This window comes from Anas acuta, chromosome 3, assembly GCF_963932015.1.
Source record: "Anas acuta chromosome 3, bAnaAcu1.1, whole genome shotgun sequence".
NCBI classification, from domain to species: domain Eukaryota; kingdom Metazoa; phylum Chordata; class Aves; order Anseriformes; family Anatidae; genus Anas; species Anas acuta.
This window is the reverse complement of record NC_088981.1, coordinates 90,597,710-90,610,905: the sequence shown is the minus strand read 5'-3', so window position 1 is coordinate 90,610,905 and position 13,196 is coordinate 90,597,710. Positions and strand designations below refer to the sequence as shown.

The 13,196-nt window shown below is 38.8% G+C and overlaps 1 protein-coding gene and 1 non-coding gene across 2 annotated transcripts in view; both read right to left on the bottom strand.

The window, feature by feature from the left end:
• EYS (eyes shut homolog) overlaps window positions 1–13,196 on the bottom strand; it is an 830,760-nt gene that overhangs the window by 289,297 nt on the left and 528,267 nt on the right. The window lies entirely within an intron of this gene.
• TRNAE-UUC (transfer RNA glutamic acid (anticodon UUC)) lies at window positions 12,677–12,748 on the bottom strand. The gene has a single exon. It is a non-coding gene; the product is annotated as a tRNA-Glu (tRNA).

Here is a 13,196-nt window from a genome sequence, read left to right as displayed (position 1 = left end):
ACCTGACATAATCCACTTGGACATGGCCAGGTCTGTGGTATGCAATGGCATACATTCACAGGTGTTGAAGGAGCTGGCTGATGTCACTGCAAGGTGGTTCTTTGCCATCTTTGAGAGCTCGTGGCAGTCAGTGGAGACTCCTGATGACTGGAAGAAGGCAGACATCACACTTGTCTTGGAGAAGGACGATTCAGAGAACTGTAGGCCAGTCAGCCTCACCACACTCCCTGGAGAGGTTATGGAGCAAACACTTTTAGAAGCCATTTCCTAACATGTGAAAGACAAGAAGGTGACTGGGAGCAGCCAGCATGGGTTTACTAAGGCCAAATCACCCCTGGTCAACCTCATTGCTTGCTACGATGAGAGGAATAAATCCCTTAAAGACATTTTTCCTGCCAAGGGACTGAAGGTGTACCAGTACCGCACTGCAAGAAAGTGTCATTATACATGAGGTAGAAGTTGCTAGCTGTAGTGAGAATCAATATCCTGTAAACTGTGGCAAAATAAATTGATTTGCAGGATATTATAGATTGGCTTGCATATCATGAAACTGATAACAAAAAGATTGCCAGCACCGTAAAGCATGATGAATTTAACTCAACAAAATATGCTGGTATAGGACAGACACCTCAACCACTGACACTTCAGATGAGGTACAAACACTGCAAAGAATTGCAGATGGTAAGTCAGGTAAAATACCACTATATTTCATTAGCCCTCCCTGCCATTTCCTTCTCCTATGAGTACTCCTACACAGCATTCTTTTAATTTACAAGAACACCTACAGAATGCTTAAGTTCAACAAATGGTTTTTTTTTTTTTTTTTTTTTGGAACATATTCTTGGGGAAATTAGTGATGGCAATAATTTTGCAATGACCTTGAAAGTAATTATTTCATTTTTAAGTTTTAAATATGCCCTCAGTCCTATAATTAGAATGGCAGAAGAAAAACTCAGCTAAAATACTTTGCTATGAAACTCTATCTCTGGGTTTATTTCTTCACTTTCTAACAAACATTGAAAATACATGAAAAAAATTATATTTTATTGGTGTTAAATTATCTTGAAGTTGAAAATTGAAAAAAGGAAGGGGGAGATTTTTAGAACTGGTCTCTCTTAGTGGATAAAGCCACCTAGCATGACTTCCATTTCTAACTGAAATTTATGTCTTCAATAATTTATTTTTTATTTTTATATTGTACATTATTTTATTAATTATACTTTATACAATATGGTGTCCCTGCCCAGGGCAAGAGGGTTGGAACTCGATGATCTTTAAAGGTCCTTTCCAACCTAAAGCATTCTATCATTTTATGATTATTATTCTGCACCCTGGTGAAGATTTTCAAACAATGACTCCAACTACTGTCAATTATAGTTAAATATTTTATCAAAACTACAGTGTACCCAAGCTTTGCACTTAATACTTTTAAATAATTTCAATTCAGTACTTGTAAATAATTTCAAACATTAAACTGCTGTTATCAGTTCCTTCATTCTCTCATTTTACTCTGCAATTGTGCTTGTAGCTAGATCACGTGATAACGGGAACTCAGTTTTTCTGGAAGCATACTACCTTCTCTTTACTAACTGGTATGTGCAGTTTTAATGATGTGCCTTGATGGCATTTCAACCACTGCTGAAGGTTTCCACACCCAAAAAAGCTTCACAAGAGGAAAAACAAGTGCTGTGGTATTTATGATGAAGATGAGAAGCCTTTGGGGAATGCTTCAGGGTGACATGACAGCAGCCTTTCAATACCTACAAGGAGGTCATGGAGGAGACAAGAGTCAGGCTCTTTATAGATGTGAATGGCAGGAGGGCAAGAGACACTGCTCTTAAATGGAAACAGGCAACTTACCACAGCAGAGACATGCTTGCTGTCATAACTGTAAAGAATTCATGCTTCCCTACTTTTGTGAACTCTGACAGAATGTAAAAACAGGGTGAATGGATAAAATTTTTGTTATGCATTTCTTCTATCTCTTTTAGAGCCTCCTGTCTCAGGTAGGCTATGCAAGTAGCAGTGTTTTCAGTTTACTCTTCGTATGCTGAACATTTATCAGCTTTCATTTTCTTAACGTTTCTACATTTTATCTCCAAAAACTACATTTCTTTGAGGTTTTGTATTTAATGAGCCATGTTAATCACTCTCTTCTACATTCTAAGATGGGGTTAATCATTCCCGTGAGTCCTGGAGGACAGCCACAGCAAAGTCCATAAGCTTTATTATTATTATTTTCCTTAAATACAATAACTTACTCTATATTTGCAAAGAGTACTTTAAAGGTTTTAGTTTATTTTCAAATGAGTCTCATATTCTTCCAAATATTTTGTCTTTTCAGCTGAAATACCTTAAAGACAGAAGAGAGAAATGATTCCCAAACAGTATTTCTGTTTCCAGATGCAATGCTATTTCACTGTGATGTGCCTCACCTTTGGTTCCAGATAGCATACCCACAGCTACAGTGAACCTATGTTTTATTCTGTCAGAGAAGTCCGTGCTGCATGACTAGCAGAGAATTATAGTTATGTTTTTCTCTCAAAGTTGAAATGCTCTCTAATGTGGCGTGCTAGACAACAATGAAATGTGGTTAACATCCAGAACTGTTGCCAGTGCAGCCCATAAGCAGCTTTCAAGCAAAGAAAAACAACAGTTATGAATAAACCTTCTTTACTGTTCCTTTGTCATGCTTACACAGAGCTACAGATATGAGTAGACTGCAAAATTCTTCTGAAAGGGAAACATGGCTCTTTTAGAGCTCCTGTAATTTATAGTGTCTATACTTCTAGTCTCAACGTGCATAAACACATATGTGTAAGTCAGCTGCCTTAAACATATGGAAATTCAGATCCTAAAAACCATGAAGTTCCTTCCCTTTTCCTGCAGTTATCGTATAGCCTTCCTTTTCTCACGCATGCATCATTCATACCTGTGTCCATAGCTCGATCCTTAACTCCTTCGGGTTGAAAAGTCAGTCTGTGACTCGCACAAAAAAACGTACCTCTGTCAGCTGTTTGCAGTGAGATCTGCATTTACCTTTCCTGTACACCCCTTAAAAGGGAACAATTGGCTGCATTTGCTATTATTTTTAGTTCTCCTCCATTCTGTTCAAGAGTTAAAAAGGACAGTTGGAAACAAACAACAAAAAATCTATACATACAAGGTTTTTTTACACAATACATTTTTAAATGATTTTTCTGTAATAAAAGCGAAATCTCAATGAGTATGGGTCACATGAAATACAACTATAAAATGCATAAAACACATGCTTTCCTAAATCCCTTGTGAAGGATGAAAAAAGTTTCCTTTAAGCAATTCTGAATTTTTAACATAAAAGAAAATCGACTGAGCACCGGCAAATAGTTCTGTATTTGTCCCTTTTGGATGACTCACGTGGATTCATAAAAGAGGTTGTGAAGAGCAGATGCCTATGAACAGGACTATATACTATGGGACTATATGGTATGTGCTAGTGAAAGGTTTGTGTTCTAACCATATTTCAAAAGTGTAACTTTAATGAGTCTCTTTCAAAATAAATAGAAATCAGACGTACTTTTTTTTTTCTTTTTTTCCATCAGTATAACAGTTTGGAGAGCACTCGTGTCTTTATTCTTGTTGACTTCAAAGAATTCCTGAATTACTTTGAAATTATTTTAGGATGATATTCATGAAAGACACTCAATGTCTACAGTGAACCTCCCAATTTCCATTGATTTCCATTCCAATTGTATTGATGCCTACATTCTGACAGTCAAACTGAAAGCTATTTTCAGATGTCAGTCTCTACACTTGCAATTCAACTTTTTTCCAGAATCACCTAGAGCAGGTAAATTATGGCTATGAACTGCATTGCCAGAACAATTATAACTACACTGTGTTTCTGGAAAAACTGGTTTGCAATTTGTGCAGATAATATATATGTTTATTTCAATACTTAAAACTCAATATTTATGCTCTTACAAGGTGAGTTACCCTATGTTTATGTGAGGTAACGTACTTCTACTGCTGTTACTTGCCTCTGAGCAATGCTTTAATTGCCAGTTTTACCTACTCACTGTCAGATGCCAAATTTCCTCTGCTTCTTTTGCACTCAATCATCTATCAGGGCCCAGCATAGTATCTTTTCCTGGGTTTAGAAAACCCTTGCTAGGGTTCTGTGCCAAAGAATCTTTTAATATATTCCACTGCTGTTTAAATTTGACCGATAGAAATGTTTTCTTTAAATCAAGACTACTAAAGATTGCTATATAAAACATCACTTGCCCAATGCACTCAAAAATCCCCACTGATTTCTTGTCTGCATTTACCACCGAGAGGGGCATATTAAATGCTTCTCCTGCTACTGTCACTGATAAATCACTGATAAATGAATTCCACCAATAATTCAACCAGAAAATGCAAATGTACTACTATATAATAGGAAAAAAAATCCAATATTAAAAAAAAAGAAAAAAAAGAAAAAAGATCAGGATAAGATATATGTAATACAGCTTATCTGAATTCAAGGTTTACAAGAATGAGAACATAATAAAAAATGAGGCATTTATTCTGTGGGATTCTAATACTAAAAGCACTGAAAATGTCTACAGATGAAGATGAGCATGAAAGTCCCGGATGTTTCAACCACCTGCTTTAATTTTGGACCCTGCTCACTCTCACTCATTCTTTGAAGAAGTATTTTTCTACTTACAATAAATACACAACTTATTTTCTGGAAAAAAAAAAACAGTTTATACATGCAGCAAGAGCTGTGAATGTTTATATATATTGGAGTGCATTATCTGATAGTGTCTTTTTTTTTTTTTTTCATAATTGTGAACATAAAGCAGTTAATAAACTAGTTGATTATTGTGCATTTAAAAGTAATCATTTCCTTACACGTGTTCACATATATATTGACTGCCAAGAGTTGAGAAGATGGTGAGTCCTGGCCACTCCCTGAACTCAGGGACAGGAGGGGCAGGTTCTTCTAATAGTGAGCCATTTAAATTAGATAAGGCACGTGGAATGCAATTAGTGCAGGAATTTAATTTTATTATTAAAGTATAAATAGTTTCTTAAAAGGGATTCTGTGTTATGCTCAAACATGGATTTTGACATTAAATACACTGCAGGTCTAGATCTACTAATTGTTAGCTTAGTGAGAGGAACTGAGGCTTTTATTCCTGCTGTCTGGCAGTCTTTCCCTGTAAGAGATTTTTCAGCCTGTTGGCTAGCTCAACAACACGCAGGTAATGGAGAGAGCTGTTATGTTTTAGTGCAATCAGGATTCAGTGAAGGTATAAAAACACACATATATATATAAAATCAGGAATAACTCAGCTGTGTGTGCTTCTATTTCCACTAAAGCCCGTGTTGTTTCTTTCCTTTTAGATGTACCATAAAGGACAGAGAGAGGATCAAGTATTATAGTAGAAATCAGGAGCAGCTCTTACCTTGAGGATAATAGGGCTGGCTCTCAGCAGAACTTCACAAGCCCTGGTAAAACCTTTCCCTCCTGCCCCCCCTAGCACAAAGCACAGGCAGCTGGCGTGCAGCCACCACCAAGCCCAGAGCTAGTGCTCCCGTGTCGATAATCCCCACAGCCAGAAGGCATCAGAGCCACCACTGGGCAAGAAACAGGTGTATCTATAGGAAACCAAGCTTCTTTATTTCTCCTACTCATAAACCAACTTGCTCTTTTCAGTCTCTTACAACTAGATTTTGAACAAACAGAACCGAACTAACTTTAACATTTTATCACCAATTTAAAGAATTACAACCAATATCAGTGGTCACAAAAACAAATAAACCAACTGTGAAGGAGCTGTGTGGACTGTCCGAATATGGGTGTTGCACGAAAGTGGTGTGACATTCTGTATTTATGCATTTACTTGAGAACGGAATGATAACTCTCTATGAATAATTTCTTCTTCTCTCAGATGCAGATATTCATGGATCCAGTAGTTTGACTTGGCATTTCAGCTTGAATTTGGTTAACACCACACTGGTATGGGGGAAGTGATATTCTTGAGAAAAGTATTCTCAAGAGTGTGCTTCTTCCTGTGGAAGGTTATTCAAGAAATTATCCTGGAGTCCTACGATTAAAACTATGTTCATCCTGGAAAACATCCTTCGCAGTCACAGATTAAATCCTCTGGCAAGATGGCACTGTGAGGCTTGCACAGTAGCTATGTTAACTCCTCATAATTTACATTAATTACTTTCACCTGTTAATGGTAGACACCTCACTAAGCAGACAGCTAAGTCTTATGTGCTCTGTATTTATAACTAAAAGCACTGTATTTATTGCAATTGCAACACTGCACAAGCCCCTGTATGCCCTATGTGGTTAGCCAGTGTTGTAATTAAATTGGTCAAATACACCTCTATCTTCAGCGTGCCTTGTCTGGGTCACTGCTATGTGTGCCACCTCTCAAAATGGTGCCAAAACTTACTGGGCAAGAACATCAGCAGCAGAATCTGTCTTTATTTTGGACACAGGGATCTGAAAGCAGTAGCAGCTGAAGCTGCACCTTTAGACACAGATATTAGTCACAGTAGTGCCCTACCAAGCTGTCTTTTACAAGTAAGGCTGATGCTATTGATCCTAAGCCACAGTGCTCTGAAATAATTCACCTCACCTGGTGAAGATGTGACTGCCTCTACTAAAATCTTACATATCGTATTGAGTTTAGTCTGCCTGTATTTCTCTGCTTTCCTTTCGCCCAAAACACTCTGCAGTGCAAATATGTGGCTGTCTTACAAAAGAAATACTAAAGCACTCAATTGAAAATGTGGTGAGCCTGATTCCGACTTCCCTCATCAACCTATGTCAAGTAGCAGAAGCCCGCAGGCTGTCTGGTGTGCTGGGATGTGTTTTATCCCCACTTAACTTGTGAATTCTAATGAAGACCTGCATGCATGCAAAACATCAACAAAAATCACTTGGTGAGTGTTAAAAGCATTCTTTCATCATTCACAGTATTAACTTCCTCAGTGATGTCCAATAGTGGAGGTTTAAGATAGATGAACACAACATCACATTTTCTGTTTCATTTTCTAAGTCACCATGGTCCAGGGTCTGCTAATGTAACAAGCACTAACGAAACAAATGCTGTCATGAATATTTAAGAATATAAGTAAGGAATGAATCATTAATAACACTACAGACCAATGTCACACCACATAAAACTCAGTGAATGTTTTGAAGGTCACACAAATGGAACTCTGATTAAAACCAGGATCAGGAAATTTGGTGGATATCATTTATGACACATAACCTATTAGAGAAAACCAAAATTCAAAACATAAAATATATGATTCATAAATTATATAGCCAAAGGGGTCCCAGATCTCCCCTCTTGCTTGCTATGCAATCTAGTCACTTGCAACATGTAAGTACAAAATTCTTACTTGATAGCCTTTTAATATGGCAACTGGCAGCTCAAAGGATGTGGAAGATGCAAACTGATAGTGCTGTTTGGGTAATTTATTTCAAAATATACATTTAATGCAATTTCTTTGCTGAAAAATTTAAATTCTGAGCTGGAGTCATAGATTAAGCACTGTAGAATAATTTCCCATATAGAAGAACTCATGGTGCAAAAGGAAGACTTCACAGGAATTTTCTGCTGCAAAGATTTCACATGAATCATAAAGATTAAAGTGTGCAGACACATGACATCTTCCAAAATAACTACGTGTATCAAATTTGTCTGTGGTAATGAAGAAGCTAATTCATGTGGCTTCTGAGTAAATGTATTTGTTAATATTATGCTTGACTGTAGTGCCCTTGGTGTAAGTGCAGGTTGGAATCTGAAGAAACTATATTGTGGTTATAGAGAGTTTCTGAACAAGTATTTGGGAAAATTTTACCACTTTTGATCATAATATAAACAGAAAGCCAGCAGCAAACCTAACTGAGAGGACATGGCCGAATGAGATTAAGTGGCTTAAAAAACATTAGCTAGACGTGAGATACAATATTTGATTATGTTACAAAGATATGCATTTATATGGGAAAATTTTCCAATAGAAAAAAAGATCTAAGGACAGCAACAATAGCTGAAAACATTGGTCACATTTAGAACAGATCGAAGAATACGTATGGAGCAAAGAAGATGCTGGTGGAAGATAAAACAACCGTATCCATATATGTATGCCAGGTAAACCAGGAAGATACTGTGATTCACATAAGCACGCAACAGTGAGGAAAAGACAGGAAAGGATCCCAGCTAGTAAAAGAGAGAGTAGAGAGGAGAAACTAGGAATGAGATGCAATACCAGCAAAGTCGCTAATGCAAGATTATCTGCGATCAGATGAAAGCTTATGTAAAGTGTTTACACCATCCAGCAATCTGCAACAGCAGGAGCACTGACTTAGTATGTAAAGGTCCTTGCCAGCCTTCTGATTCTGTTTGCACTGAAGTATAGTGAGATAAGCAGGGATAGATTTGGATTTCACGTTACAAAACAGCAGTAGCTCTCCTCACATTGATGAAAAGCAGTTGACTATTCCACAAGTACAAGGGCAAATCATAATCGGCTTTAACTTATTCACCAATTCACTTACAACACAAATCTACTCAGGTCCTCTGTAACTTTAACAAAATAATCTCTTTCAACTACGAGTTTATCAGCTGTATTGGTTCTGGCTGGGATAGCCAGGAAGAACCTGCAGCCAGCATAGGAAGACACTGCAGAACCAACAACACCTTCGCAAGGAACCGGCAAGTGCAGCAATGACTCGAGCTAAGCTGGTGCTGACATCCAAAAATCCTGCTCCACTTGTCCTGAGTGAACGCTTTGACAGATGAAGCCTAAATCATCAACAGTTCCTACGGACATTTTGGGAGATGCTTATAGAATGGAAAGACGTACCTCTCTCTATATATACATGTATATGGTAAAGGACAGGTAACAGTGGTGACTGCGATACCAATATACTGAAGTATGTGGGACCAGGGTGTGACACAAATGTTACAGAATAAGGGGTGAAGGTTGTACTGGGTCTGGCTGGGATAAAGTTAACTTTCCCTGCAGCAGCCCGTGCAGTGCCATGCTCTGCACTCGTAGCTAGAACAGCACCGCTATCACACCAGTGTTGTGTCTATTGCTGCACAATACTGGCACCACATCAGGACTCCCTGCAAACCCCCAAGAGCCAGCAGGATGGGGGTGGGCAAGGGATGGGTACCCAAACAAACCAAAGGGATATTGCATGCCATGTGGTGTCACACTCATCAATAAAAGGTGGGAAAGGGGAAGGAAAGGGAGGGTTCTCATTATGAAGATATCTGTCCTCCCAAATGACCACTAGGCCTATTGAGGCCTGCTTCCTGGGACGTGCCAAATATCACTCACTGATGGGAATTAGAAAGTAACTTTTCTCTCTGTGGTTCCACATGGCCTTTTCTCATTTTTTTTCTTCTTCCTCTTCTGTTTCCCTTTAATGAAATTCTCCATATCTCAACACATGTGACTTTTTTTCCTCTTTCCAGCATATTTTCTTCTCCCCATGACTTCTTTTGAGGAGGGGGAGTGAGAGAGCCATTGTGGTGGACTTCAGCTACCCAGCAGGGTAAAGCCATCACATCAGCAAACTCCCTATGGATTTGAAAGGTTGTTCTCCTCAAAAATGTTGCCACAGCACCAAATGGCAGAGAGAGAGAAAAAGAAAATGAACATTTATGTTCGAGTCATACCAAAGGACAGCAGGGGTTGAGAATGTAATGTTAGCGTCAATTAAAGGTATTACTTGGCCAGTGGCTGGGTTATCTAACTTATTCATACAAAAGATGGAAAGTAGCTCAGTACCACACTGTCTTCCCGTTTAACCAATGGATAGGAATGCCCAGCAGGAAGCTCACTCCCACGACAAGACAGGTTTCTAAAAGAATGGGAAGTAAACACTGCAAATTCTTCTGCAGATACTAAATGGCCATCTAATACCAGTCACTTATACACTGGAGAATTCGTAATATCTGTATGGAAGGTGTGTTGCCCATGAAGACAGGTGGAGTATGGAGTTTTTTGTTTGGTTTTACAAACCTCCATGCATCCAAGCAGCAGGGCCACTACAATTGCCAGCCTCCTTTAAGAAGAGGCACTTAGTGTGGTGAGTCTGAATGGACCAGATGCTTATAATTTCAAGTCATGTACTTCCTAATATGCCAGCCCACTTTCAAGAAAAATCTAGGATATCAGTAAGCTGGTTACAGGGGAATCGTTTCAGCTTTATCCTTATTCCTTAGAAGTCACTTCCATCTATATCACTTTCCATCTATGATTGTTTATATTACTGTTTAAACTATATGATATTTAGGAGATAAACCAGTATATTTTCTACATCTTGTGCATATTTAAAAACAGACGGTGTATTTATCTTCTAACAAAAAATAATCTTTGTAAACAGGGTGAATGTAAATGTCACCTTACCTGCTTCTGGCAGGTACTCCACGAGATGTAAACATGAAGACAGAAATATTTGAGGAATTTAAGGAAGGACAAAGGTACGAAATTACAGTTTGCATAGGAGCTGGAAATAGTCACATTTCACAGCCAACCCCACCCAGAAATCTCTTTTCTTAGTTGCTGTTGTTCAGTTTTCTGCCTGATCTGGCGATATGTCAAGCACTTCCACCTAAGTGTACTTGTTAATTCTCCTAGAAATCTAAAATTCATCTCAGGTTAAGACTGGTGTTTACCTGTCCTACATCAAACACCATTTAGAAATGAATGAATAATTAAATAAATATATCCTGACATGCTTAAATACCACACAGCAGCCGTCACTGAGCATTTCTGACAAACACTGGATCTTGTTTTGACCAAAACAAAGAGAAAAACATCTGCAAAAAATAGATTACTATTTGGCAGCAAGATTATGTTATATTTTATTTGTTTAGAAAATGAGATAGGAATTGTCAGCACATATACATAAGGATGAAAAAAACCCTTATGTTTTCCAAAATAAATTTGAAAAAAATATATTATAATCTTGGGTATGCAGACATTTCCTTTACCCAACTCTGTTTCAAACTCTCTCCAAAATCCAAATTTGGTTCATTAGAAATGTCTTCTAAGTCATGAAATGCAAGCAATTTGAAGAAATGTATTTTCAGATCAAAAAATACAACATCAAAAAAGAGCTGCACATTACAGATATTTATTGAGTTATGATTTTCACCAAAACCATTATTTTGGAAATCTGATGGTTAAAGAGAAGCACTACAGAATTTATATTTTATCACTTCCACTTGTTATTGCGTCAAAAGTAATAAAATAGTTGCAGTGCATTTCCTAACAGGAACATGTGTTGTGTGCACGCTTTTGGAGGGACCAGTCATTAATTAAACCCATAAAGAGCCTGGAATTTCAGGCTTTCTCCTGAATACTGGTATTAGCTCAGAGGTTAAGTGTGTAATCTTTAGTATGGCACTATACAATGCTTGTATTACTTATGATGGTCTTTCTAGTATGATAGAAGTATGCTGGAAAGATATATGAAAGTTAGAGATTTAGAAATCTAGAAATATGTTGAAAAGTTGGAAGAACACTAACAAAACAGAAGGAAAAAAAGATTCTTCTATATTTCAAGGCATATAAAAAAATCTACATTTAGCAGCCCACCCCCAAATTATTTTTCAGTTGAATACCTTCAAATAATTTGACAGTAACAGGTCTAAAACATCACAAATTCATCTTATGTCTTTCAAATATTCCAGTTCAAGGATTTACCTGAAAGTCAAACCCCAGCACTACCAACTGTTGTTATTAATAACTACATTCTCAAGAATACAAATCCCTGTGACTTATGTGGCTTTCATCAGCTTCATTGTGAGGTTTTTCCTTCTTCATCACAAAATCACAGAATCATTAAGGTTGGAAAAGACCTCCAAGATCATTTGGTCCAACCATCCCTCTTATCACCAATGTCACCCACTAAACCATGTCCCTAAGCACCACGTCCAACCTTTCCTTGAACACCCCTGGGGACGGTGACTCCACTACCTCCATGGGCAACCTGTTCCAGTGCCTGGCTACTTCCTTCTGAGAAGAAATGTCTCCTAATTTCTAACCTAAACCACCCCCAGTGCAACTTGAGGCCATTCACTAGTCCTATCTATTCACTAGTCCTATCACTAGTTACCTGTGTGAAGAGGCCAACTCCCAGCTCCCCACACCTTCCTTTCAGGCATCTGTAAAGAGCACTAAGGTCTTCCCTGAGCCTCCTCTTCCGCAAACTAAACAACCCCAGTTCCCTCAGCCTCTCCTCACAGGACCTGTGTTCCAGACCCCTCACCAGCTTCGTCGCCCTTCTCGGGACTCGCTCAAGCACCTCGATGTCCTTCCTTGTAGTGAGGGGCCCAAAACTGAACACAGTACTCGAGGTGCAGCCTCACCAGAGCTGAGTACAGGGGGATGATCACCTCCCTGGTCCAGCTGGCTGCACTGCTCCTGATACAAGCCAGGATGCCGTTGGCCCTCCTGGCTACCTGGGCACACTGCTGGCTCATGTTCACGCAAGCGTTGACCAACATCCCCAGATCCTTTTCCTCTGCAGAGCTTTCCAGCCACTCTGCCCCAAGCCTGTAGCGCTGCATGGGATTGTTGTGACCAAAGTGCAGGACCTGGCAGCACTTAGCCATGTTGAACCTCATCCTGTTGGCCTCTGTCCATCAAAAAACTCTTCCCTGACCGGGAATCGAACCCGGGCTGCGGCGGTGAAAGCGCCGAATCCTAACCACTAGACCACCAGGGAGGGATAAGATGCATAAATAAGGATCTGAAAATGTAGGTACAATGTTTTCAGCTTTCCATCTGGTGAAGTGGAAGTTTCAGAAAAAAGATCTTATCAGTGAGAACTGGTTAACAACATCCAAAGTGGTCAGCACACTGAACTTTGTGCACAGACTTTAAGTTCTGAGGACTTAAATCTTGCTCCCTTATTGAAAACATAAATCAGGCTCCATCCGTAAGAACACAGTGCTAAGCCTTCTCTTGAAGGAAGGAGCAGCACTTTCTTTTCCTATATGGACAGTACGCATATTTAATACCTGACAACAATTCACACACACACACACATTACTGCCAAGGAATTGACATATATATTACAAAACCCCTCTGCCTGAAGAGGTTTAATGTACAGCTCTCATCTTCCTTAGGGGCATTATTGACCGTATTCATTTCTTAATAATGCCATTCTGCAG